Here is a 24,668-nt window from a genome sequence, read left to right as displayed (position 1 = left end):
ACTTACTCAAATTTCTTCTTTTGTGAAATGCCTATTCGTGTCTTTTGTCCATTTTTCTAATAAACTGATAGTTTTTGATTATGTAATAACTATGCTTTTCCCTGTTTGTTATGTAGCTTAACTGAGAACTATAAGGTTAGGACTAAATCTTGTAGTAAACTGTTATGTTAACTATACTAACAGCCTCTTCAAACCTTCTGTCTCCTCCTGCAAACCTACTCCCAAATTCTACCCACAGGTTATGCCTAAACAGTAAGATATAAGTGAAATTCATTAATGCTCTCTCCAAGTCTATTTGTTCCTGTCTTTTTCTTAGACTTTGATCTGCATCTGTTTGGCCCCTCTGGAGTTTTCCATTCTTTATTTCTGTGAAATAACTATAATTAACCCAGATAAATAATAAATTTATAATAAATTTATAAATAAATAAATAATAATAAACTTCTATACTACAGACACTGTGCTATCTGTATCTTTATTTCTCATTATCTAATATCCAAAAAGACCAGAAGTGAATGGTACTATGAACAACACGGGATTATTGTACTAAAGCTGCAATTTAACCTTTTTCATCACATGACACACATAAATTAATTATTAAAATTCTGTGGAACACCAAAAAAATATTTTTTGCTGATCTGACAAAAAATAGGTATAATTTTGATTATTTCATACTAGACAGCTATTGTGTTGGCTGCTGTCATTCTTTTATTTGACAATCCAATGGAAAATACATCAGTGCCCCTGACTAAATAGGTACCACATGTTTTAAAAACTTACAGCACACCAGCTGAAAAAAAATCACTAAGGGAAGGAGCAGGCTGCCTTTGATGGGCAGTCTCTGCCACCCATTGCTATTGTAAACCCCATCCACTTACTTACAGTAGCTCCATCCAAGTGAAACTGCACTTATAGAGGAGCTGGACAATTTATCAAGAGGTCGCTTTTCAGTCATTTATATTTCTCTGAAGAGCCTTCAGAACTCGGGGAAAAAAGGAAGGAGATGCAAGAGGGGTCAAGAGCAATCTCAGAAGAACATCAGGAATAATTCAGAGCATACGATACATGTGCAATAACTGTCTTCCAGGTGAGTATCTGGGGGAAGAGAGGTCCTTCCTCATTTGTCCATAATAAGTAGCAGACAGGCTAAAGTATTAATTCTCAAGATGATTTTTTATCTCTCAAAACATAGCCCTCAAGTCATAGGTGATTGAGGTGGCTGAGGATAAGCAAGGACTATTTGATAAGCTACATGTAGAGGGGTAACCTTGCTAATAAAAATTTCAAACATAAAGTGTCCAGTAACCAAAAACCAACACAGGCAATTATCTCTTAATTAACTTTTTAAATATCCTAACAATGTAATGTAAGTTCTGAACTTCAACTGAACTATAAACAGTAGAGGCACTATAATTTAGTAAATGGGGCAATTAAGGATACCTGATTTTTAGTTCCAGTTACATAACATAATAGATATATGACTTTGGTAAGTACCCTCCCTGAACCTCAGCTTTGTTTAGTATAAATTGTCCATATTTATGTGGTGATAAGGATTAGATGAGAGAAGTATCTGAATGTACCTGAGTATTTAACGCCATACAAGAATAGAGTATAAAACACAGAATGAAATGTGATTGTAGATGAGCACAAATCTTTTTGGGGTGATGGAAATGTACAATTAAATTGTGGTGACAGTTATGTACTCTATAAACTGACTGAAAATCACTGAATTGCACACTTAAAAACAAGGGAATTCCATTGAATGCAAATTATACCTTAATAGAGCTGTTTTTTTAAAAGGAACATTATCAGCCTGAAAAGGATCCTTGATTGCTATCATTTGTCAACTCTCCCTCTACCTTCCCGACAGGCTTCAGACAAGTGCATTCCCTTAAATAATTGAAGCTCCCAACCATCTGCTTAAACCACCTGTTTCCCTATCAGAAACAACTGAGGTCTCACATGATTTTAAAAATATGGTGTTATTCAAAAGATAAAGGATATGGCTCTGGCTGGGTAGCTCAGCTGGTTGAGCATTGTCCCACACATTAAAAGGTTGAGGGTTCAATTCCTGGTCAGGGCTCATACAGACTGCAGGTTTGATCCCTGGTTGGGGTGTATATAGGAGACAACCAACTGATGTTTCTCCCTCACATCAATGTTTCTTTCTCTCCCCACCCCATCCTCTCTCCCTCCCTCCCGTCTTCCCCCCTCTCTAAAATCAATAAACATATCTGCAGGTGAGGATTAAAAAAAAGATAAATATGAATGGAACAAATATTAGAGTCTCTCAGAATTTGATGCACTTAACTTGAATAACACTACAATAAACTAAATAGATGTACCAGATTAAGGACAGAACACTCCACTAATCATCAGCAGAGTACACATTCTTCTCAAATGCACATGGAAAATTCTCCAGGATAGACTATATTAGGGTATAAAACAAGTCTAAATAAATTGAGAAGGATTAAAATCATATAAAGTATGTTCTTGGATCATGATGGGATGAAATTAGAAATCAAGAAGAGAAAGAAAATTGGGAAATTCACAAATATGTGAAAATTAAACAATACATTCCTAAATATCCAAATGGTCAAGGAAGAAATCTCAAAGGAAATTAGGAAATCCTTTGAGATAATGAAAACAAAACCCTATACTAAATCTTATCAGATGCAGTGAAACCAGTGCTTAAAGGGGAATTTATAACTTTAAACACTGATATTATGCAAAGAGAAAGATCTGAAATAATACAGATTACAGTAGAAATAAATAGAGAATAAGGAAATATTCTGTTGGCCAAAAAGTTTGTTTTTTTCCCCATAAGATGGCTCTAGTAGTGCTTAGTTGTCTTTAACTTCATTTGAAACAATTTTGTTACATTGTATTGTGACAAAGGTCATATTAGCATGCAGCTAAAAAAACTTACCAAAATTGGTGAATTTCTGTGCAGCCATTTTAATACTGAAGATGGAAGATTTTCAGCATATTATGCTTTATTATTTCAAGAAAAGTATAAGCGCAACTGAAATGCAAAAAACAGATTGGTGCAGTGTGTACAGAAGGTGCTCTGACTGATCAAACATATCAAAAATGGTTTGTGAAGTTTCTTGGTACTGTTGTCATTTTAGCCAAATAATTCTCTGTCGGGGGCTTTCTTATGCATTGAACAATGTTTAGCAGCACCCTTGGTCTCTACCCAGTAGAAGTCAATAGTGGGAGATAGTTGACGTACACAAAATATCCAAGTCAACAAAGTTATTGGGAAAAATGAAAAATGTATCTTTTCTTTTACAGAAAAACTAAACAGACTTTTTAGCCAACTCAACAGTAGAGAAATGAAGAAAACCAAAAATTGGTTCTTTGAAAAGACAAGGAAAACTGACAAACCTTTAGCTCTGGCTGGTGTAGCTCAGTGGATTGAGTGCTGGCCTGAGAACCAAAGGGTTGCTGGTTTGATTCCCAGTCAGGGCACATGCCTGGGTTGCAGGCCAGACCCCCAGAAGGGGGCACACGAGAGGCAACCACACACTGATGTTCCCATCTCTTTCTCCCTCCCTTCCCCTTTTTCTAAAAATAAATAAATATATACATATATATTTTTTAAATGGCAAACTTTTAGTTACAATGACAAAGGGGAAAAAAAGAAAACTCAAATTACTAAAATCAGGAATGAAGACAGAGAAAATGTTACCGACTCTAACAGAAATATAATGGGTTATTAGAGAATACAATGAAAACACTGTATGCCAACAAGTTAAATAACCTAGGTGATCAAAATTCCTAAAAAGGCACAAAATATATAATTTTGTAACTTAAAATCTTTTAATTTTCAAAAGTTTAAAGTGGTGCTCAGAACCTGTTACAATGCTTTTTTTCCCAAAGAATGTCTTAAAACTATCCTACTGCAGGTGGAGCCCTTCAACTACCAGATTATTAAATTATTTAAACTCCAGAAGTCAAAATGAGACTTGAGCTAAGACTGATTATTTTAGAATCCAGTTTATTACAACTGCTATTAAGCTGTAACTTTAACATAAGGCACAATTTGTTAAAGCAAAAGCCTCACAAGGAGAGAAACCCCTCTTGGCCTCATTTGGCATGATTTCTCTACCCATGAGAGAGTCTGAAGAGGTCACTTTCTACAAGGCAGGGAAACAAAGGTGTACACCTGGAGATCAAAGCCAACACTAACAAAACATCAGGTCCCAATTCAGTACTTTGCACAGAAGGACCTTTGCCCAAAGATAGTCATGAGACTTCTGTAACTTTCAGGCTTGAAATGATGTAGTGAAAAACATGGAAGCAAAGATAACCCCATACTGTTTTTGCTTTTTTCCTTGTATCTTTATGTATTATCTCAATTTCTCATAATGTTTCATAATCACTCTCAAGTATGCCCTCAAGGCTTCCCCAAAATTGTACTATCTTTCTCTGATGAATGCTCTTTTCTATTCCTCACAAACATTTCATGGAGTCTATGACTTTCCCCCCTAAGTGCCATTCCACAACCAACTTTGTTTTTACCAAAGGTTAAAAATAGAAGAGTAAAAATCAGAGAGAAATCCTCTCATTCATCAACCATCAACTTTCAAAGTACTAACATCCGCATCCATTCTTTTTCCTCTGGTTAAAAAAGAAAAAGTGTCTCTTTCTACCAAAGAACAATTACGCCCATTTTGCTATCTTTTCCTAGACCTTCATCCGTCACTGACTTCTCTCCAGCAACTTCAACTTCTGCCTCTTATCTAATGAATCCTTTCCATCAGCATTCAACCATATTCCTCTTAAAAAAAATGTATAGAAAGACTTGCCCCTGTATTTTTCTCCAGCTACCACTCACTCTTTATCTTCTTTATTCTTGTTCATGGCCAAGCTTCTCAAAAGTAGTCTTGGTGATTCTCCATTTCCTCTGAAACCATTCATTTTATAAAAAGTCATTCATTTTTACAAAAAGGTGTAAGGATTAAAAGTGAGCACTTGAGTTACCCACAAACCACCTTAGAAAATACAGCACTGCCATTAGAGTGGAAGACTCCTGCACACTCTTCCATAAGTTTCTTTGTACTTTTACTATACATGCATGTATCCCTAAATAAGACACTGAATTGTCTTGCATGTTTTTCAACTGCTAAAAATGGTATACTCAAAAGACTCTGAGCCTTTTTAATTATCAGCATTATGTTATGAGGTTAAGCCATGCTCATTTATTCTCACTGTTGTGTATCCACACAACTTAATTATCCAATCTCCAGTTGACAGACATTTAGGTAGTTTTTTCCCTTTTTTCTGCTGTTACAAACAATGCTGTAATAATTACTTTTATACCAGGTTTCTCTCTGTACCAATGAGTGAGTTTTTCTAGAATAGCAATTACCAAGTACAAGTGGAATTGCTAGATTTCAGGGTAGGAGCATCTTCAATTTTAGCAGATAAAAACAACTGCTTTCCAAAATGTATCCAATCATTATTCAACACTCTACTTAGTTTCCAATTTCTCATACTCTATTCCTTTGACAAAATCTCCAGTGATTTGCATGTTGCTAAAACCAACAGACATTCCACTGCTTTGGTTGACCTACCATTCAACACATTCAGGTACTAAGTTCCTTAATATATTTCTGGCTTCTGTAACCCTTGCCCTCCCAGTTTTCCCAGTACCTCTGGCTCCTCCCATTCTACCTATCAGATTTAAAACTTGATGCTCCTCTGTGCTCAGCCATGGGTCTTATTCTGATTCAGTCTACATTCTCTCCCTACAATTTCATGGCTTAAAAATACCATGTAAATGCCTACAATCCAAATACCCAAATATGCTCCAGATGACACCTTACTCTTCTGAGACAGAGAACCACTTATCTAAGGACCTCTTTGATCATGCTCTTCATCTGAGGAATCTCAATCTTGACACATCCAAAACTGATTTCTTGATCTGTTTTCCCCTGCCTCCACCAACTCCTACTTTAGTGATCCTCTCCTACCAAACAACTGCTACTGCCAATCCTCCTTTCAACCTCTCCATATCCAATCCATAACCACACCCTCCAAAAGATATTTTGAATTAATCTGTTCACTCCTTTCGCCACTGCCACTGTTCAAAACAAGCCATCATTTTATCTCCAACTTGGACAGATGCTACAGCCTTCTAATCAGACTCGCAGTTCTGGTCTCTCTGTACTCCACATTTCATACGACAGCCAAAGTGTTTTTAAAACACAAACCAGATCATGTTATCCTACCCCTGCTTTATAAAATTTTAATAAGCTTTCCACTTACCTTAGGATAAACTTTAAGGTCCTTCATGTGACCTACAGAGCCCTGATCTGACTTTCCACCTGATCTGACTCCTGCCTATCTCATCAGATTCACTTTATATCTTGAAACCCTCCCCTTACCAGTTCCCACCAAGGGCCTTTTGGGTGGCTTCTTGAACTTGCGGTGCTCTTTCCAGCTTTAGAAAATTCATGCAGACAATTCCCGTTTCCTTCAGAGTACCTGATCATAATTAAGTATATATTTATTTTGATGTTCATTAATACTTCCTCTCCCACTAGGCAACAATCAGGAAATGTGTTTGTTTTGTTCAGCATTGCATATCTATAGCATAACCTAGTAGACAGTTACTTGAATGAGTAAACTAATGAACATCACCAGCCTGGTTAGAAAGAAGACATCATTCCACATACTAGGAAATAATACACAGAGACCATGACATTATTTACCTACATCACAAAAATACTAATTATTTCCCAATTGAAATAATTAGTACTTCATATTACACTAAAATTAGAAACTATTCTGCAACAAATTTTAATTTAGCACTCTAACATTTGCATTTAACTATTTCAGATAGACAAGAACTGAAACATTTATTTGTTCATCTGTCAAACTCTGCAATTCTTATCCTTTAACTGTAACTCGATTCACTTTCTTCATGACGCTTTTCAAATAAATCAAAACTTTACGTCCTCATCTTAGGGATGAAACAGTATTACAAGCAATGCTTATTATGTAATGAAGCATTCAGTTGTTCAATAAATAATTTGAAATAGTACTTGACAGACTGATTACCAATGTACAAGACAATGTAAAACCTCAATTCAAGACAGGAAATGTTTATTACATACATAAGTATCCTCATACTTAAGGGTAAATCTAAGAATATAAATTTATATTACATGTATCCAGCTGCCTCCGTTAAGATGACGTATATCTAGCTCTGGCTTGGGTGGCTCAGTGGCTTGAACCCCAGACCGCGAAGCAAAGGATCGGTTGTTTGATTCCCAGTCAGGGCGCGTGCCTGGGTTGTGTGCCAGGTCCTCAGTGGGGAGCGTGAGAGGCAACCACACACTGATGTTTCTCTCCCTCTCTCTCTCCCTTTCCCTCTCTCTAAAAATAAAGAAAATCTTTTTAAAAAATGTATATCTCAGTAAGAGTAAATGCTCTTTCCCCTTGCTGCTGTGTAGTTACATACCATGTGTCTGTTTCAGAACCAAAACCAAATCAAATTATACTTCTTTCATTAATAGCTGAGAACTGTGTAAAACAAATTTAACTGGTTTAAACATCTCAAAACTTGTTGCTCCCAAACTCTAAAAGCATATGGACAAATAAATAGAACTGGGACATCCATTTTCATCTTCAAAAATAAATAAATGGGCAGAGAGAATGGTTAAAAGTCAAAATGAACAGTTCCTTTAATAAAGGAGAAAATCTTTTGATTCAGTTTCTTATTTTAAAAGCATACAAATATCTAAAACCCACAAAGACATCTTATTGGAAACTCTGTATTGTATGCACTGATAATTACTTTTACAGCTTTATAAAACAGATCTAATGAAGATATTTTTATATTTAAAAGTCATTAAAAACAGGATTTAAAGCTGTCCACAGTCCAATTCTTACCTACTTTTATAAAGCCTTCAGTATTTATCTGAGCCTGAAAATGACCTATATACATTCAGATCCAGGTATTTACTCAACCTGGCCCCTTTACTTAGTAGCACCGTACTTCCCCCCATTCCTAATTACATCCATTTCAAAGCTTACCAACATAGCCCACTTTTTCCAAGAAACCCTCCAAGATTCCTCTGACTTCTTAATGCTAATAAAAAAGTATAAAATTAGGTATGAACTCATTATGTTTATAGCTCTTATGTAACTGTAAAACTAAAACAACTTTACAAATTAAATATAAAACAAAATTTAAAATAATGTGAATGTAACAGATTATGTTGGTTTATAGAAACTAGCTCAATGATGTATTCAATCCTGAAAATATATAGTCTCAGTTCTGGTTCTCTATTTTTATACTACTTCTGTACTTTGACTTCAATAATATTAATACAGAAAATGCTTATAAATACATTATACAAAATGGGACTCAATAACTGTTTGTTTGTTAGTTTGGAAAATACAACTTCATACATCAGACCAGCTGGCAGTCCATAAATGTCAATTTTAAAGAGGCCTCACTTGTTAACTCTGGCAACCTTGTTCATCTGTGGTTTCCTACCTTCCTGAAATCTACATTAAATGTATATGAAGTATAACCACTGACTGCTGAAGTTGGTAACACAAACCCAATCTGCAAACTGTTTCGTATTAATTATAAAGATGGGATCCACCAGAAAGATCTCACAGTGAAAATATGATACCACCTACTATGCCAGGGTTCTTTGGGATTTGGCCTGCCTACACTAACACATACGGTGCCATGGTCCAATTTTGCTTACCATCTTTCCCTTCTGAGCCACTTTAATATCTTAGTACAGGGCATTATAGCTTGGCACAAACATAATGATAAACAAAACCTAAACCCAGCAACAAATTCCCAAGGGAGTATGTGGCTAAAAGCTGTCCTTTCATAAGTTACATAAAACTCATTAATGTCTAAGAATCCCCAGTTATAAGAAGGCTACAGAAAATGGAACAGTACTAAAAAGTTTATAGAGAACTAACAAAATCAGACTTGCAGTTTCCAGGGAAAAATCCTCCTGATACAGGGTGTAGATCAGGCTGGCAACAGCAAACAGGTGGAAAGACTTGTTGCAATAATCCAGGTGAGAAATGGGAGCTTGGATTAAGAGAGCAATAGTAGGAATGCAGATAATGTAGAGAAATGGTTTGGATTCAAAGATGTTAAGGAAGTAGGATCTTGGGGCAAGTCAGCTGTGAGAAGTACAACAGAGGAATCAAGTAACAGCTTGCAGATTTCTGAGAAAAGTGATGATAGTGGTACATTCTCCAAGGCAAGGAAAAGGGCAGGATTGGGGGTGAGTGCGTTGAGAAGTGGTAGAATGGTTAACCTGTACATAATGAACACCTACAGAGACTACCTGATCAGCTTCTAGCCTTACTTCACCCAGAGATTTTCTAGAAATTCTCTCCCCCATTCACATAGGTTTGCAACAAGACCTTCCTCTCCGCTCCCCTCATAATAATTGTAGTTATTTTGGTTCCCAACCACTGTGTATCAGTAACGTTGAGAATGATTAAATTGAGTATTTAGCCCACAATTTTCAGACATGTGACAAAGGATATACAGGCTAATTAACAAAGGATAGCACCTTTAGAATCTGGACTCAAGAGAACAGTGACCTCTGGGTATTATAGCTAGATGTGAATTTGGGTTGTCTCCATAGAAGAGATGAGGGGTTTTTGCTAGTATATGTAAATTATGTTTAGCCCTGGCTGGTGTGGCTCAGTGGCTTGAGTGGTGGGCCTATGAACCAAAGGTCGCCGGTCAGTTCCCAGTCAGGGCACATGCCTGGGGTACGGGCGGGGTCCCCAGCTGGGGGCATGTGAGAGGGGCAACTGATCAATGTTTCTCTTGCACATCCATGTTTCTCTCCCTCTCTTTCTCTCTCTCTCACCTTCTCTCTAAAAGTAAATAAATAATCTTCTACAAAATGTTTAATTATTTTTTTAAAATATTTAATATACATATGGGAAAAAGTAGGACTGTGGATGCGTGTCCTAAATAGTCATGGGAGAACGAGACAGACCAACTACATTTCAGGAATGCCCTTTACTCCACTTGTCTCTGGGAGGGTGCAGCTAAAGCATCTTATTACAATGAAGCTCCCTACCCAAAGTTGTAGTGTAGAGGTGGACACCTAACCTTATGACTCCCCTTTCTGGGATTTGGGATCCAGATTCAGGTCAGCCTCTCCCTGATACCAGAAGATACAAGATTTCAAACACAGAATAGCAGTAAATGTTAAAGTTGGTCCGCAGCAAGAGAGCTAACTGAATGTACAAAGAGCATCTTACGAGAAACAGATACTCCTAAGCATATTTGGAGCCCCTGGATCTAAGCTGTTCCCCAGTTCTAGCTGTCCTCCTAGGGTGTGATTGTCTTTCTTAGAATTTTAGGATACCCAGCATGTTCCCAGTAAATTCTTCTTCTTTTTGCTTAACTTAGATATGTGTCACTTTCCTAACTAAAATAAATTGCCTCTTAGACAAACTTAAAGGCGGGTATTCAGTTGGATGAAAGAGTTCTGGTGCCCACAAAACTCTTAGATATGACACCCAAAGCAATAAAAACGGACAGGGTCACACGGAAGAGTAAAAAGGGGATGCCAAGACTAAAATCCACAGCTATCCATATCAAAGGATTAGCAAGAATTAAGTGTTCGAGGTACCACCTCACAGCTGTCAGAATGGCTAGCATCAATACACCCACAAACAAGTGCTGGAAAGGATGTGAAGAAAAGGAAACCCTCACGCACTGTTGGTGGGAACACAGACTGGTGCAGCCACCATGGAAAGCAGTATGGAGATACCTCAAAAAAATTAAAAATGGATCTGCCTTTTGACCCAGCAATCCCACTTCTGGGCATGTATTCAAAGGAATCCAAAACACTAATTCAAAAGCACGTAAGCACCTCTATGTTCATTGCAGCATTATTTACAATCACCAAGATATGGAAGCAGCCCAAGTATTCATCAACAGATGAGTAGGTACAACTAAGGTACATTTATGCAATGGAATTCCACTTGGCTATAAAAAAGAAGAAAACATTACCCTGTGCAACAGAATGGATCGACGTAGAGAACATTATGCTACGTGAAATAAGCCTGTCAGAGAAAGAAAAATACCATATGATTTCACTCATATGTGGAATCTAATAAACTGATCTAATGAGCAAAACAGAGACAGGCTCATAGATAGAGGGCACAGCTCGTGTGGGGGAAGGAAACGTTAGGGGGTGGAGGAGTTAAGCAAAAAGGAAAAAGGACTCATGGACATGGACAACAGAGTGGTGGTTGCATAAGGGGACTTACTAACTGGTCATGGAAAAAATACAATAAAGAATAAATGAACTTTTTCAAAAAGAGTCTGCAAAGAAGCAGCTAGTAGATAGAAAGGCAGGAAATAAACAATATCGAAGGAAGAAAACGGTATCAGGGAGAAAACGGTCAACAATACAAGTACAGAAAGAGGTAGGAATAAACAATGATTATACAGTCTGGCAATATGAAAGTCACGGGCAGCCTTGGTAAGAGCAATTTCACCGGCATGGTAGGATGAGAAGCCAAGCTGCAACTTTAAGAGTCCACAGAACCCTGACTGGTGTGGTTCAGCGACCTGAGCACCCTCCTGCAAACTGATATATGTTTCTCTCACACAAGGATGTTTTCTCTCCCTCATTTTCTTCCTCCCCCCCTACCTCTCTAAAAATAAATTTAAAAAATCATGTTTTGGTTTTATTTAAAAGAGTGAATAGGAGGTACACACAACACTACCTATGAAGCATTCTTGCCATCAAAACTTTTCAAGCCAGAACAGGATCAAGTTTCTAGCTGTAACTACTAATTTAAAGGAAAAACAGGGGGCAAAGGAACATATTACATGAAACCACAAGGATGCAATCAACACAACCCAGACTCTGAGAAATCTCACAGGGCAAAGACCTGGTTTCTTTAACAAACTAATTGTATGGGAACAAGTACAAGAACAGACAGCATCTTATAAAGTGAAGGAAAAAAAGAGAGATGAGACACATATGCAGTGCAATATATGCCCCTTTGTTGTTTTTTTATTCATTTTATTTATTTATTTTTAGATAGGGGAAGGGAGGAAGAAAAAGAGGGAGAGAAACATCAATGTGTGGTTGCATCTCACATACCCCCTTGCTGGGGACCTGGCCCCGCAACTCAGGCATGTGCCCTACCCTGGGAACTGAACTGGTGACCTTTTGGTTTGCAAGCCAGCCCTCAATCTACTGAGCTACACCAGCCAGGGCTATGCCCCTTTATTTGGATCCTAATTCAACAAACTGTTAAAGCAAAATCAAGGAAATATGAACACTGGCTAGATATGTAATGATATTAAGGAGTTAGTGTTAGTTTTTGAGAGGTAACATAATGAAGTAGTGTAACACGATCTTTATTTTACTAGTGTGTCTTCCCTGATACATTGTGTTCCATGTCACAAGCAAGCTGTAGACCCAGAGTTAGCTGCCTAACAAATAATTGAGGTACAAAGTGATACAGTTATTCCAAGGAGGTAGGTCACAATTGGAGAAAGGTGAGGAATCAAGTAAAGCCCTGGGAAGGCAATGGTACTTGCACTGGGCCTTAAAAGATGGTAATTTAACACGTAAGAACAAGAGAGGAAAAATTATATTCCTGATGGACGAAATCAAAGCAACTGCAATGAGGTATGAAAACCTGTCTATTCAAAGTATTCACCTGTACTCATCTCTCCAAGAAACTGTCCCTACCCTAATGATGACATGAAAACAAAAACGCAAAGTGAAAAGTCATAACCCACTAGGCAGCTCCAAATTGACAGTATCAAGAGAGGCTCATCTAGACCCCAAGCAGTCCCAGCAAGCCCAGTCTCAGGACAGATCATGACGGTATCTGGGTAGCCAAACCATACAGGCTTTCTGGGACAATGTATTCATGTCAATCAATCCCTGATTCCTCACCTTCACTTCCACTTCCCCCTACCCCCACCACCTCAACTTTGGGATAAGAACATGAAGTTCTTTGACCTAGCCTAGAAAATGATGATCAAAATAATTAGTTTAAAATAGCACCCTCTAATAAGGTTTGTCTACCTGCCTCAAAACCACCACCATGCTCCATTAGGCACTCCAAGAGAGAGAAAGTTACATGAAATGCCTTTCATCTGGTTACAGATTTTTTTAAATAAAGTACAGTTGATGAAGCAGGTTGATTTTACGTAAGATTTTTTTCTTCAAAAATAGAGTAAGGAGTCCCAATATGAAAATGTTTTTGGAATATTTTGGAAATCAGTTCAGTGGTTGTAACATTTTCTATGTGCCAGTACCATTAAAAGTCTCAGGATATGATGCCAGTGAAAATGAACATCAAGAAAATAGGAATGCACATGATCAGCCAAAACTTAGTAACTGGAATGTTTACTACTACCCTCTTCCATGTACTAGAATATCACTTCAAAGAACCAGCATGAGTGGGTAGGGAGTTACTACAAGTAGGGGTGCTTTTCTTAAACCAAAGGAAAAAGCAAGGTAACAGGTCAGATTAGCTCTAAGCAGTCTTTAAGTCACTGACTACACCTTATTTCACAATAACCGAGACTAGTATACACCCTCTCAGAAGTCAAATATAATCATTCCAACTTATCAGAAGAAACAAAAAAGGAAGTGGTTAAAACATAAGTATGGGGAGGTTTGAAAGCTGGGAAACCTTTACATTATATAGCAAGCTTTTATGGTAAGATATCTGTAGAATAGAGCTACAATACAAAATAAAATTTAAGTCATCAATTTTTGTAATTCACATTGTACTTCTGGGCCATTGTCCAGATGTACCTTTAATACTTAAAAACTGCCTCTCTGATTTTATGAAAAATACTACAAAGAGGCCTCCTATATTATATATTTTGTACTCCATTCTAAACCAATAGATGGCCACAAAAGAAGAAATACCTGGGTTTTTTGTTGTTGTTGTTGTTCCTCTCAGGTATACATAAAACCACGAAATTTACCTTAACTCTTCAAAAAAGGTAAGATACAAAACTTTTAGAAGGCTTCACCTTCTGCCATCTTCTGTAGCTGACAGTCACTTCTTCCTCCTCAAATACTGATCCCTTGGCTCATCTAGTTTTCTTTAGATTACCTTTTAGTAGAATCTTAGGTTGGATATCACATTCAAATTCAACCTAATAATTGTATAAAATACTGGGGAGAATACAGAGAGGCTTTGGCTCTAAAGACACTATGAAAAACCTATAAGAAAACTGCAATACAAAGCAGAAGGTATAAACTGTTACAAAGGAAATACAGTAACTCAAGAGCACAGAAGAGAATGTATGTCATCTGACAAGTAGAAAGTCAATCTGAATGAAAATATTCTTATCTTTAAGAATTGCTAATTACATAGCTTCACCAAAGTACTGTAATAATCACCTTTATACCCTAAAATTGCAGACCACCTTCCAATTAACACAACTAAGATTTTTTTCTGTAACCAAACAGTAAAAGTGGGGTCATTCACTGACATCCTATCTTGTCCCACTTGATGCAAAATTTTATTTAAAGTAAAATTTGCCTACTGTTCCTGTAGAGCTAATGAAAACCAGTCATGAGCCTGCAAGCCAGCACAGTCTGAATGAAACTGCTGGCATTAAAAAAATAAAAATAAAAATACATTGATTGCTTCGAGATAAATTAACTCCTAAAGATAATAAAAACAACTTCTTGAGAATTTTCTTAGGGTTTGGAGACTGAAAAACCCAATGATGAATAAGAAAAATAAACCTAAGAAATTTAAAGAAGCCAGCTTTGTTAAAAACCAAGTGGCCACTTGCCAACACCTCTTTATGCACATACGACCAAAGATGATTCCAGGCAGATTCAGGGGCCACAAAGGATCTTTATCAAATGCCAAATTAAGAAAGTTCTCATAAATATTTCCATTTTGATAAGGTAAAAGACACTTAAATACAACAAGCACTTTACAAACCTTTGTAGAACGAAACAAAGCTTTGAGCTTTTAACACCGGAGCCCTAAAAAATAACACACATTTCAAACGTCACATTTACAAACCTCCCATTCACACAGGCACAGAGCTGAGATTCCGTCAAGAAAAATACCAGCCTCGGCAAATGGGACTTGGCCTAAGTTTTAAAACCCTATGGCCAGCAGGAGAGCAATCGCCCCATTCTGAATTGCAACTAAGTCCAGGCACCCGGGATCGAACTCCTCCTTTGAATGCCCTACACCAGCTTTTCGGATCTGACCTTTCAACTTGGTATAAACGATGCCGTTTGTGAAAGAAAAGGCAAAAAGGATACTCCTCAAACTCCCATACTCCACGATCCATCCTCAAAGAGTGGAAGGAACAGCAAAGTGGAAGGAACAAAGCACTGACGTCAATTACGAGATTAACCCCGGGCACAGACAGGCAGCTGGAGGAAAGGCCTGTGAACATCCATGTCTAAAGCCCGGCTGCCGGGATGCCCAGCCAGCAGGCCGGCTCCGAAGCTGCGGGGGACGCACGCATGACGCCCCCCCGCCATTCCCGTTTTGAGTTAACCCCCTCCGCGGCTCGAAGGCGGAATCTTTTTCCCTTTTTTTTTTTTTTTTTTTTTTGGCAGGGTGGGGGTGACGGTGCGCAGGATCGCGAGAAGGAAAGCGAGAACTAGTTGGGTTATGATAGCCAAAACCTAGGCCTATTTTCTCTTTAACTAGAAATAACTCGAAATTGGGTATTAAAAAGTCACAAAACGGTCGATGGAATTTTTGAGGGAAGGGACAGATTAAGGGCCGAAAGGGGAAAGGAGAGACGGCGAAAGATGGATTTCTGGGAATTTTTGTCAGGATTGGGTTAGTTTATTTATTTGGGGGGAGGGGGTGGAACGCGAAGGTGGGAGATGAAGGCGGATCGAGCAGCCCGGGCGCGGAGGGTGTCCCCGAGCCCCCAGGTGGAGCCCGTCCTCCCCCTCGCACGTCCCCTACAGCGCCCCTACCTCGCGGCGCGGCCCGTCCCTCAGTCAGCCCGTCGGCCTTCTCACCTCCAGTCCCGGCTCCGCTAGGCCCGAACCATCTCCCAGAGGCGGCGGCAGCGGCGGCGCCGGGCCTGCACTTCACCGGACGCGCACTCGATCCCTCCCGGGGGGCGGCGACAGGCTGCCAAGGGCGAGGGACTCCGAACGGCGGCGGCGGCGGCGGGGGCTCCCGAGGTCTCGGGAAGCGCAGGCGGCGGCGGCGGCGACGCACCTCACACGGAACAGGCGGAGGTCCCGCCCCGCTCCATGACGGTCGGGCCCGGCCGGGAAGGGCCGACGGAGGCGGCGGGGGCGGGCTGACCAGGACCTGGCACCCGGATCTCCGCCCCGTCAGCTGGCGGCGGCGGCGACGACGGCTCGACTCCCGCAGCCAGGGCTGTGACTGACGCAGCGGCCGCGCCACCCATGTGACCAGGGCCGGGCGGGCGAGGCGTCACGTGACGGCGACGCGCCCCTCCCCGCCGGAAAGGCTGGGGGCTGTAGGGCCGGGGGGCCGCTGGGCCGCTGGGGTTGCAGTGCCGGGAGGTGCAGTTGAGGGTGGAGACTCGCGCAGCTCTCCGGCCCCAGGATCCCGGGTGGGCCCAGCGCCGGTCCCGGTGACCTGGGCCCGAGCTCCAGGCCGAGCGGCCGCGTTCGAAGGGCGGGGCGGGCAGGACCGGGCGTGCAAGCCGGCGCGCACCTCCTGCGCGTAGCCGCTAGCGGGGTGCGGGGGGCGGTGCCGGGCCCAGCCGGATCCACCGGTTCTGGGGCTCAGATGAAGGGCTCAGGCCGCCCGCGCCTCCGAAGCCCCGAGACCTGTTGCCGGTGCTGACTTGAAGCCCCAAGTCCAGGGCCCTCAACAGGTCCGGCCGAAAAGGCAGGCAGTCTTTTGACTGCGGGAGGGTGCTCACAACCTCGCCTGAACTTCTCCCAGGAAGCCAAGCCCCACCCACCAACCCCCCCCCTTTTTTTTTTGTCTTCGAAACATTTTCTGCCAGTAATCCTAGTCTTCAAGATACCATTTTAAACACTTTCCATCACCTCTTAACATCCTGCAGTCAGGGCAAACTATAATTTAATCGAGAGTCAAATAATAGTTAAAGACTAGACGGAATTTTCAAAGGCTCTCATACAAGTCTATACAGTAGTTGTCGAGAGATACTACCTCTGGTTCATCATTTGGAAAACTCTTTATAAATCTGTGTCTCACCTGTTTTCTTTCCGTGAAGGAGCCCGTTGAAGCTTTTTTTTAACTTTCTAGTAGTTTTGAAACAATCGTTTTGATTGTTTTTAATAAAAGTGAAAATTATAAAGAATGTGCATATGAAAAAGTTTCCATCAGCCCCAGAAGCTGGTAATTCAACCGGCGTCTCAAAGTACACCTTTTTCCGTTTTACAATTCTTAACTGACCTATTGTTTCTTTTAAGCTTCACTCTTATCTACATCTACATAGGTTTTATCTATATATCTGTATATAAGGAAATGTATTAATGCAAACTCGAAATAGAGTGAAAAATAATTGCTGCTCTCAGCCCTAACCCTATTCAGCTCCCGTCTACAGACCCCACCCAACTCTCCCTCACTTACCCTCCCTTCTCCTGACAGATAAGATGCCTGAATTTTGAGCTCTCCAAAGTTGGATTTGAGAAGTAGTTCTCCCATCTTCTCGAACTAGGCCTTCCAAGATCAAAAAACCTTTCCTCGCCCTGCACTCTGATCTATTGAATATTGGCCTTGCTTTTGAAGCATGGGGCACACAAATCTTGTACCTGTAACCCCGGAGAGTATATTGGCTTCCCATTACTACTATAACAAAGTACCACAAATTTAGGGGCTTAAAACAACACAAATTTGTCATCTTATAATTCTATATATCAGAAGTCTGATCAGGTCTCCCTGGGTAAAGGCCAAGTGTTGGCAAGGCTGTTCCTTTCTGGAGTCTAGGGAAGAGTCCCTTTCCTTGCCTTTTCCCCATTCCAGAGGCTGCCCCACATTCCCTGGCTGAGCCCTGGTCCTCCATCCTCAAAGTCAGCAAGAGCCGGTTGAGTCTTGAGTCATGTTACTCTGACCTTCTATCCTGCCTCCCTCTTCTAATTTTGAGGACCCTTGTGACTACTGTGTGCCAATTTAGATAATCCAGGATAATCTCCCTATTTTAAGGTCAAATAAATTAGCAACCTTAATTCCATTTGCCACTTTAATTCCCCTTTGCCATGTAACACAGCATATTCAGAGGCTTCAAGGGCATTTTGTGGGGCGAGGAGGGGGGCGCGTTTTTCTGCTTACCACCCAGCATGAGCAGTCATTTAAAACCATCTGTTGAAAAATTGAGGAGTTCGATGTTTATTTAAAGGGAATTTTGAGAAATTCCTGAACTGAACAATAAAGCTACTTCCAATTTTTCTCTTCCTGGTCAAAATATTTCCAGAATAGTAGTTATGTTGAAGATGACAACAAACAATAAAATGATGCTAATGTTGACTGTGAAGGGACCAAAATCCTGAGACCTGAAGCTGCTTTGGGGATATTGATTGGGGGTGGGGAGATACTGTTTTTAAGCTGTTTCTTAAGAAGCAAGAGACTCAAAAAGAATCTCTGACCCTCCCGTTTTCCTTCCCAAGAGATTCAGGCAGAGAGACCTGCTTCAGGAAGGAGATCTTAGGAGACAGCCTTAGACTAATTTGAATTAAGTATCATCAACAAGAGGCATCCAGGCAGGTGACTGTGGGCGTTCCATTGTTACGGAGTCACCTAGCAAGGACTTTCTGCCATGTGTGTCTTGCTCTTTCTCAGCTACCTGTAAGTCAACCATTCTCACTTCTGAAATCTAACACCCCGTTCCCCACTTTCTCCTTTGTCCAAATACGTCTTGTATAACCAATGTTACCTCACTGTCTTTGGAATGTTCATGGAATTATTGTGCCTGTGTGAATTCCCCATTCACATGTATTAAACTTCGATGTTTCTCCTGTTAATCTGTCTCTGTTAATTTGGTTGTTAGCCCAGCCAGAAGAATTTAGAAGGTAGGAGGAAAAGTATTATTAATACTTTTGTATTAATGTATTATTACATTAACACATTAAAACATTAATAATAAAAGTAGTATTAATGTTTTTAGCTCCCACAATTGTAATCTGTGTGGATATAGAGGTTTCAGTTCTTGGTGTTCCCTCTTGTAGCCATTCTTCAGCCTGAGCGGGAGAGCATTAACATTTGGGGTCATGATCCATTCAGATCTTCACTGTTACCTGGGGTGTCATAATTATGAATCAAATTTCTGGGGATGATTGTTTCAATTTGCTCAAGTGCCAGGTTTTGCCATTCTTTTTTTTAATTGAATTTATTGTGGTAATATTGATCAATAAAATTATATAGGTTTCAGGTATGCAATTCTATAGTACAGATTTTGCCATTCTTAATTCTGCTGGGGAACTCTGGGGAAATCTTCAGAACACATACCCTAGCTACCCATGCAAGAAGCAAGGGACTGAAGGATCTATACCACCGGCTGCTCCTGGGGTTGTTAGTTCCCCAGCAGCTCCAGCTTGTTGCCTGTGAGCAGAGCAGACTCTGGCCGCCCAAGAAAGTTCTCAGGCAAATAAAATCAGAAACATCGCACAGTTAAAAGTCAGGCTGATATTCCTGAAATGGTAACAGTGAGGGTGTATGAGCAGAGCACCAACAGTGTCTGCTTCAGTGATAACTCCTGTACGTACCGTGTGCTAAGCACAATACTAAACACTTCAGCTGTGTTATTGAATGTTCTCAACCTCTTGACCTTTTCCTTCCTGTCTTGTCCACTCACCAAGATCACCAAAACTCCCACCCTGCCAAATCCAAAAGTTGAACCTTTAACGTTACCTTAACAGCATTTAACACGGTTGACCATTGTCTCTTGCTTGAAACACTTTCTTCTGTTTGTTTTTGAGATGGCGCACTCTCAGAGTTTCCCGCCTACCTCCCTGGCTGCTGCTTTGCAGTCTCAGTTGCGAGAGACCCTTGACGTTTTCCTGACTTCTGAACAGGGGTGTCCTAAGACTTTATTTTCAGCTCTTTACCCTTTTTCTCTCTGGGGTTTTCTGCGAAGACCAGATCATAAATATTTTAGGTTTTGTAGGACAAGTGGCAAAAACAAAGATTTTTTTTATATAGGTAAATAGTAATAGATTTTACCTTTTTTCCAAAAATTTTTAATGAAATCCAAATATAGTTATTAAGTAAGTTTTGCAATTCAAGTCCACTAATGAGAATAATACACTTTCTTTTTTGGTGGGGAACGGGGGTGAAATTTCACCTAACTGGGATTCAAAGTTAGTGTTTCCTGTCATCAAAAGTGACTTAGAATATTCTCCTGTTAGTGCTGATCTGTCATGAAATGTTATGTATTTCATTTTTGAAAACATCTTTTCACACAGATTAGAAACACTGCTCTCACTCCACTGGCATGTGATATTAATTAATAGCATTCATTGTAAATGGGACGGGCGCGGCCGTGGTGAGGGAGCAGGGGTAGGGATTGGGCGGAGCAGGCCTGGGGCCGCTGGCCTGAGCGTGGACTTGGCCACCCCCACCTGGCTGCGGCCGCTGTCCCTGGACATGTAGTCCAACTGCACCAGCAGCAGCGGCCAGTGCCAGCAAGACCCAGACTGAGAAGGGGCATTTCACGTGCCAGAAAGTGAAGCTATTCCGGGCCAGTGAGCAGATCCTCGGTGTCCTGATGTGGGGGTGAACCACGTAATCAATGAGTTGAGCGATGTCTCTTCCCCGTCATGATACGGCCAGATGACTTCAAAGCATACAGCAAGACCAAGGTGAACAATCGCCCCTTCAGAGAAGGAGAACCTTCCAGGCCACTTCAAGGAGTATTGCCCCGTGGTGTTTTGAAATCTTCCAGAGAGGTTTGGGATTGACTCAGGATTGTCAAAATTCAGTGACACGCCCAGTGCCCATATCAATAGTGACAGCCAGGGCTGAGGTGGCACTTTGTCATCAAGAATGTATCAGGCGAGGATTGGCTGAGATGCACAGCACCTTAAAGAAGTGCCACCAGTTCATAGTGGAGTGTCATGGCCACACCCATTTGCCACAGTCCCTAGGCATGTACTGCTTGACCGTGGATGGTGTGGAAACCTACTTGGTGGTCACCAGGAAGGTGTTAGGCCATGGGTTCCCTGTCCGCTGCAAGCGTGACCTCAGGCGTGCTGCTGTCCCCAGAGAAACAAGTGGCGAGAAGAAGGCCAAGGAGCTGTCAGAATTTAAAGACACTTGTGACTTCCTCAATGAAGGGCAGAAGCTGCACATGGGAGAGGAGAATAGAAAGAACTCCCTGGAAAAACCGAAACAGGACGTGGAGTTTCTGGCCCAGCTGAAGATCATGGACTACAGTCTGCCAGGGGGCCTCCACGTCGAGGAGGACCGGGCAGAGCAGGAGGGGGGGGCGGGGGGCGGCTGCAGCTGCTCTGCCCCCAGGGCACAGCTCCGCCCACCCTGGCAGCCTCCTCGGCTCCCCTGGGTTCTTCGATCCCGGGAGCTTCAAGCCCTCTGTCCATGTTCATGACATGAAAAACTGAGCAAGTGCCCCCAGAAGGAGGTCTATGTCATGGCCGTCATCCTTCACACAACATGATGCTCAGAAGAAAGCCACACATCCTGCCAAAACAGTGACACATGGGGCGGGAGCCGAGATCTTGACTGTGAACCCTGAGCAACACTAGGAATGTTCCAAGTTCCTGTCCAACATCGTGATGCAGTGACCTTCTACCTTCAGCCAGAGTCAGAGAATGAGATAAGGCATCGAGGGTTGGAAGGCGCAGAGGGTGCACCTGGGCTAGATAGGGAAGGGGGTGGGAGCAGAGGGGTGGGAGGGCTTCAGCAGAGAGACTGCAGCCCGTGGCACTGCCAGAGATTCTAGGGAGGAGGGGTGTGCTGTGCTCACAGGGCGTCGCCTCTTCTGCTTACCCTTGATTCTGCCCATCATCTGACCCAGGCTAAAAAGGGGCTTCCTTTTTGTTACCTTGTAACTTTTAAAAATATCTTAGGGCTAGAGGTGACTGTGGGCTTCTTTGGGTTTTCCTGAAATCCCATGGCTCCAGGTTTGCTAGTTATAACGATGTATGTCGTCTCCCATCCACCTTCGCTGTCTCTGCCCTGAGATCCCTTCAACTACAGGGACACCCCATGGCCCCAGCCGAGGGTCCTTTCTCAAGCACGCGCTCTGACACCAGAGGAGAGGCGGTCAGACACCTCGTTCCTGCTGGATTAACTGTAATTTTATGAAGTATGGTGCACAACTCCCTTCCCCTTTCTTCCATCTGAATGCGCTTCTCCGGCCTGGAGGGCCACTCCAGCTCACCATCAATCATCCTGGCGCAGAACTGCGGCGCTCGGGGGATGTGCTCCTCCTCACGGGATGGTGTGTTTAAGGGGATGGCGGGGGGGGGGGGGGCGGCGGTGAGGTTCTGCCGGGCTCTCGGACAGCTGGTTCTCGGAGAGCCCGTAACCACCACTCAAGCCCCTGGGCTGTCTCGGTCCTTGGAGTTCAAGTGTCTTCCCCATAAAGCTGGCTTCCCACTTGGCCATGAGGAACTGGAAAGGCCACTTGTGCTTAAATGTTATTTTTTTCCTCTTGGAAAAACCCCAGAAGCTGAAGAATATCAAGTGAGGGCTTGTGCCCTCCATCTGTTGACCTCCTCTGACCTCCCAGGCACCCTCACTTGCAGGGGAGCTTTCAGCTGGGGCACCTGGGGTGCTTCGATCCTGGGGCTCCTTGAACCCCAGGGCTACCATGGAAGTAGTCCGACTCCCTGTGCCTGAGGTGTGTCGCTGGGGCGCTATGGCCAGCAGGGAGTGACGCCTCCCACCTGGGAGCGACGCCCAAGCCCGAGGGTGGTTCTGGTTCTCTTGGGGATGTGACCCAGGAAACCCAATTTGGAGGCTTGATGTGGGATTGAATCTGGTCCCCAGCCTTGGGGCTCATTTCCCTCGACGCCCCTTCTAGACTTTCAGCCCCTCTGCCAGTACAGGCTTCCTCAGGCGCAGGATCCTGCAGCTTCCTTCAGGAGCGCCACCCGCCGTCCGAGCCTGGCTGCCCAGGCCCCAGAGCTGGGCTGTGTGTCATCTCTGATGACATCAGAGCAAGTCTGGTCTGGCTGGAGAGAAAGCGGCCCTGCGCTGGGGGAGGTACATTCCTGTACCTTCTCAACTCCTCACCAGGGACGCGGGACTTTGGATGAGATATGGTGAAACACGCAGGTAACCCACAGATGCAAAGGCAGTTTAGGGCAACATTTTGAATGAATGGATTGGTTAACTCCGGCTCCCTCCAAACCTGGCCAAGCTCAGCTTCTGGAGCAGGAACCAGCAGGGCCTCTTTGCCTGACCTGCAGCAGTTACCTCGGGAAGGAATGGAGACGGCAGTCTAGGACCCTCCTGGGGCTGCTGGAACCCTTCTGGAAGAGGCAGATGGGTCAAACAACCTCCCTGGCCCCAGGAAGGGGCCGTGGGTAGCTCTGAACATCGGCAGTAAGACCACGGGGTGACTCGGGGAAGGACTTGAACCAAGTGGCTCATGGAGAAAACAAAATTGATTTAGGAAGGGGTTATATAGAAGTAATGTTTGGGATTGATTCCCCCATGTAATCAAGAATGAAATTTTAGAGCTGCTCACAGTCAGACCGAGCATCTCCAAAGCCTGGCAAGCTGTCCTCTGGCGGCAGCCTCCTCGGCCTTCCGCTCGCAGCCGCTTCCTGCATTTATTTGGTCTGCTGATCATGTTGCCCTAATGTGCATGAAACGTGTAACACTATCCTGCCAACTAAAGATGAGCTACTGAGTACCTAACTTCTTTAACATTGCGTTTTTTGTGTTTTTGTGCGTTTTTGTTGCTTTGCATATTATTTCCATTTTGAGAGGTAGCATCCTGTTTCAAATGTTCTTTTGTTTCTGATACTTGTTTATTGGGTCAGAACATTGGAGCTGTGATTTGGTAAATTTTAGGGTTTTTTTTTTAAAGTTCTTTCTCTGTGCTATTTTCAAAACCTTGGGTTTGGGCCTCTAATGCTATTGTCATTAGAATGTTTAAAAGCTGTTTATTTATCTTGGTTTTTACACGTTTTCTTCCTCTTCTTTTACAATGATGAAGGCATCATATTTGGCTTGCGGTCTGAATGTAGAGAAAGTGAACTGATCCCCAAGCTTTTGTCTGCCCCCACTTTTTCCCCCCCGAACACCTCCACTCCCCTTCTGAGCAGTAGAAGGTGGGTAACTACCCTCGACCTCCCTCTTTGCAGCCATGAAACGTAACAGCATTCCTGCACCCTAGCATAACTTTGGGTCTCCCAAGAACAAAGGTGTACGAAGAGGATGTAGCTGCCTGCGCGGGGACCGGAGGAGACTCCTGGCAGGGTTCGTCTCCCAGTCGCTCCGCTGCCCGTCCAACCACTCACAGCCTCTCCCGCCTGGCCCCTCTTCTGAAAATCCACCACTAAGAAACTGTAGTTTCCCAGGTTTCCCAGCCAAAGCAAGGGTCGCCTGGGCACTCCGCTGAGACCACTAGATGAAGGCCTCCGGCCCTGGCCCCTGTCCAGGCCCACCGTGCCCCGGGGTGGGGGCAGGGCGCGGGGCTGGGAAGCCCGCCGCTCCGGGAGCACGGACTGCAGCCCTGCGCCCTCTCTCCG

The 24,668-nt window shown here is 42.6% G+C and overlaps 1 protein-coding gene and 1 pseudogene across 2 annotated transcripts in view; one reads left to right on the top strand and one right to left on the bottom strand.

Annotated features, from left to right (window-relative positions):
- Window positions 1-16,391, bottom strand: part of AFF4 (ALF transcription elongation factor 4) — an 88,018-nt gene extending 71,627 nt beyond the window's left edge. For both annotated transcript variants that reach the window (XM_054568480.1, XM_054568481.1), the window contains exon 1: window positions 16,020-16,391. The gene's annotated coding sequence lies outside the window, so the exon portion shown is untranslated. The remainder of the gene's footprint in view (window positions 1-16,019) is intronic.
- On the top strand, window positions 15,801-21,746 carry LOC129066324 (phosphatidylinositol 5-phosphate 4-kinase type-2 beta-like; annotated as a pseudogene).
- The last annotated feature ends 2,922 nt before the right edge of the window (window positions 21,747-24,668 follow it).

The sequence above is a fragment of the Pteronotus mesoamericanus genome, unplaced genomic scaffold (genome assembly GCF_021234165.1).
Source record: "Pteronotus mesoamericanus isolate MK-2021 breed Mesoamerican mustached bat unplaced genomic scaffold, CSHL_Meso_final contig_2, whole genome shotgun sequence".
Classification (NCBI taxonomy): Eukaryota; Metazoa; Chordata; class Mammalia; order Chiroptera; family Mormoopidae; genus Pteronotus; species Pteronotus mesoamericanus.
Note: the sequence above shows the minus strand (reverse complement) of the source record. Positions and strands in the feature narration are given on the sequence as shown.